Source organism: Hyla sarda, chromosome 1, assembly GCF_029499605.1.
Source record: "Hyla sarda isolate aHylSar1 chromosome 1, aHylSar1.hap1, whole genome shotgun sequence".
In the NCBI taxonomy this organism is placed as follows: Eukaryota; Metazoa; Chordata; class Amphibia; order Anura; family Hylidae; genus Hyla; species Hyla sarda.
The window spans coordinates 30933565-30937891 of record NC_079189.1 but is presented as its reverse complement, the minus strand read 5'-3'; the positions used below and the strand labels follow the sequence as shown (position 1 = coordinate 30937891).

Sequence of the window (4327 nt, the reverse complement as noted above, 5' to 3'; positions counted from 1 at the left end):
CGCCCAGCCTAGCTGGGTGACACCCTGCTTAACAAACTCCGACCGCGACAAAAGGAACATTAAGAAAACAAGGGAGGGTGGGCGGGGGGTTCTTCTTTGCTTGACTCGCCGGCATCTGACTGGAACCAGGGGCAGCATCCTTATTTATAAACAAAGCGAGTTCCCGCCGTTGCCCAGCGACCAATCCCATGCCAGCTGAACATCTGGCCAGGAACATCTGCCCAGCTACAGGTGAGCAACCAATCAGCACCCGCTGTATGTAAAACAACCATTTGATATCTATCATTTTTTTTTTTTTTTTTTTATTAACCCCTATTCCAACAACTCCCCGGGCTGGAGGCGCCTCCCATGTGGCCCTTCACTTAAGGCTCCAGGCCCTTAGCGTTAGCTCGGTCAGTCTGGTCACGGCCGGAGTGGTTGTTCCGCAAAGTTGTAAGTCATAAATCAGTGCGTAAACTGTGCACCTAGGAAACCACGCCCAGTAAGTGCCCGCTGCATTCGCCAGCGCAAAAAGCCATATTTGCCATCAGAAAGCCGCCAAATAAATGTGGCACGTGCTGTACGCCGCAGCAATGCAAATATATAGCACAGCCTGCAGCCTGTTCCAAGCTGTTGTGAAAACAATCATTTAGGCTGAGATTACACTTGGCGTGTTTTTCATAAAAAAAACACCATGCTCGTTGCGGGCACATGTTAGGTTGGAATCAATAGGGTAACATGAAACACCAGACACTAATGGTGTTTTCATCATTTTAGGGCGTTTTTAGGGTATCAAATCTGTGGAATGCCGAGAGAAAAAAAAGCCCCCCAAAAAACTGCCTATAATAATAATAATAATAATAATAATAATTAATAATAATGATAATAATAATACACATCGGGGGAGATGTATGAAAACCTGTGCAGAGGAAGTTGACCAGTTGCCCATAGCAACCAATAAGATTGTTTCTTTCACTTATCAGAGGCCTTTTCAAAAATGAAAGAAGCAATTTGATTGGTTGCTATGGGCAACCACTTTTCCTCTGCACAGGTTTTGATAAATCACCCCAGTGTTTTTGGTAAAAATTCCACAAAGAGGGCATCTTGGAAGAATAGAAATGAGGGGGGGGGGGGGGGGCAGTTTTTGTGGTGTTTTTTTTTTTTCTTCTTTTTTTTGCCCAAAAAAAACTCAAACAAAAATTATCTCTGTTCCTAGGCTTAGGCTGGGATTAAACACAATTAATGTGTGGCGTTATTCAGAGCATGCCCTGGGAATTTTAGGACAGCTCAGGGTCTGCTGGGTGTTGTAGTTTTGTAACAGGTGGACAGCCACAGGGGATCACTGATGCAGTATGTCAATCTAGGGCCATGGTGTCTGATCTTGAACTGGCAGCAGGAGCCACGACCACTTTAAATCAATGGCTGCCGGGACGTCTGACGAGTGACATCCTTTGCTACAGACCGCAACGTCAGGGACGTCACTCATCAGACGTCCCGGCGTCTAGCGCTGCTCACAGCTCATTGAGCCTGCTGGAGCTGCACTGATCTATGTAAGAAACCTATAGGCCCAGGCTGTTGGGGCCACCAATTGATATTACAAATACTGAGTGTCTGGTTAGGAGAAACAAATATTTCACACCCATAGGGAGCAGCGCCATTTTAATAAAAAATTTCCCAAAATAACTTAGATAACAGTCATACAGAATATATTAGAAAGCTTTTTTGATTTTCAGCCAATCAGAGAGCAGCACTGCTCAAATAGAACTCCCAGGAGGTAACAGCGTGTCACACATGTGATGTCATAACCATTGTCCACCAGAGAGCAGCACTGAGCAGATATAACACTGCTCCTGCTCATTCTCCATCAGTGAGGGGCCGGTGCTGGACACTGTAGGGACGCGGGAATGTGAAGTCAAAAACATGACTGTGACTGGTAAGTATCACATTGTTGTGTCCAAAAGGTTTTAGTGCAGTTCCATGTGCATTTCTATAATAAACATGTAAATAATCTCTCTTTTGTTTTCCTATCTTAGATGCATTATTTCCAGCATGTGGAGTAGCATTTCCGGACTTAAAGCAAGAAGTTGGATGATGGCCTAGATTTCCGGACCTACAGCAAGACGTTGGATGAAGGCCTAGATTTCCGGACCTACAGCAAGAAGTTGGATGAAGGCACAGCCCCTCGAATCACGAACATACACAGACACATTGGCCCAAATTCTAGAGGTAACCTCCTTTAGTATGCCCAGAGGAAGGGCAATACAGTAGCCATGGATTCCCTACAGGTTTCCTCCCCTCTGGAGGTTTTTCCTGTCCTGAGTTAGTTACTGTACGCTCTTTGTGAGTGATGGGAGGTTACAAAAAATCCCTACACAAACACTTTTATAAATAATAAATAAAGTTCCCCTTTTTTTAAACTGTTCTTTAACTTGTTCGACTCATTTATTTTATTTCTGTGTGTGAAAAACAGTGTTAGCAAAATGTAAATGACATGAGTTTTTTTTTCTTTTTTTTAAGTGTCTAAAGCTGCTCGATCTGCACAATGCGGAGCCGAGAGAGGCAACTGGTGTTGGGTGGTGCAGTTGCCAAGGCAACCATAGGACACCCAGCAAGGTCCGTGCACAAGCCTTTTTTTGATGAACGGGTCTCATGCAGTGAACTTGCTAGGGGTCATGCGGTTGCAAAGGATCAACTTTTGGACTGGATGTGCACTGGCCCTTAAATTGGTACTTTGTCCCTAGACATCTTATCCCCTATCTAAAGGACAGGGGATAAAATGTCTGATCGTGGAGGTCCTGCTGCTGGGACCCCAGCGATCTCCATGCAGCACCTGTTGTTCTAAACAGTGGGGGAGATTTATCAAAACCCGTCCAGAGGAAAGATGCTGAGTTGCCCATAGCAACAGATTCCTTTCTTCATTTTTAAAGTGGCCTATGAAAAATGATTAGTGAATATGTCATTTGTGAGAAACATAACAATAAATAATTCAGTAGGGGTGGCCCGCAAAAACATTTCTGAGGGGTTGCCTGAGCCCAAATGGAGGTGGTGGTGCAATCTTCTGTTCTTGCCTCGGGCACAAAAGCAGCTAGATACAGCTCTGGATTCATCAAAACCTGTGAAGAGGAAAAGTTGTCCAGTTGCCCATAGCAACCAATCAGATTGCTTCTTTTATTTTTCAGAGGTCTTGTTAAGAATGAAAGAAGCAATCGAATTGGTTGCTATGGGCAACTGGTCAACTTTTCCTCTTTACAGGTTTTGTTAAATCTCCCCAATAATTATTACAACCATGTCACACACTTAGTGTTGCCACCTGGCCAGTATTTTACAGGCACAGCCGGTATTTTAGACACCTTGCCGGTATTTTTTATGTATAAAAACCGATCGGGTGGCCCAGTAAGGGATATGTTACCCCGTACCCCTGCTGTCCTGTCAGACAGTCTCCTTCTGTGTCCCCAGCCCTTGTTTCCTCATTGTAAATATGTTCCAATGTATAATATGTGTTATCTCTTTAAGAGTTATACCATGGGATATTTCATGTGATTGTTACTGATTGGTTCTCTGTCTACTCAGTACCAGGTCCAATTTGGCTTAAGGCTTGTACTGGCGCCAGGAGAGCGTCTTATCGGGTGTGGAAAGAATACATGCACACAGGATACCGTCTAAGAACACTCTGCTTTACTTTTACCAATTCTTAGTTACATCTCATGAGGAAATGACAAAATTGTACAATAGTTACACGTCAGCAGTCAAGCAAAGCAGAATAACAGGATGTACGTGTTACGCCGAGCGCTCCGGGTCCCTGCTCCTCCCCGGAGCGCTCGTGGCGTTCTCCTGTCTGCAGCGCCCCGCTGACTGGGAGCGCTGCACTGTCACTGCCGGCGGGGATGCGATCCGCGTAGCGGAACGCGCCCGCCCGCGGGTCGCATCACAATCCACTCACCTGTCCCGTTCCCCAGCTGTCACGTCCCGGCACGCGCGGCCCCACTCTTTAGGGCGCGCGCGCGCCAGCTCTCTGAGATTTAAAGGGCCAGTGCACCACTAATTGGTGCCTGGCCCAATCAGTGTCAATCACACCCATTCATATAAAAACCCACTTCCCCTTCCTGTCTCTGCCGGATCATGTTGCCTTAGTGCCCTGAGAAAGCGTTTTGTGTATCCCGAGCCTGTGTATCCAGACCCTTGCCGTTGCCCCTGACTACGATCCATTGCTGCCTGCCCAGACCTTCTGCTACGTCCGACCTTGCTCTTGCCTTGTCCCTGTGTACCGCACCTGTCTCAGCTGTCAGTGGGGTCAAGTCGCTATCTGGTGGAACGACCTGGGGGTTACCTGCCGCTGCAAGTCCATCCC

At 46.4% G+C, this 4327-nt stretch overlaps 1 long non-coding RNA gene across 1 annotated transcript; it reads left to right on the top strand.

Annotated features, from left to right (window-relative positions):
* Positions 1–264: 264 nt before the first annotated feature.
* On the top strand, positions 265–2557 carry LOC130332453 (uncharacterized). The gene is made up of 3 exons (XR_008875192.1): positions 265–432; positions 1713–1912; positions 2013–2557. It is a non-coding gene; the product is annotated as an uncharacterized LOC130332453 (long non-coding RNA).
* Positions 2558–4327: the final 1770 nt, after the last annotated feature.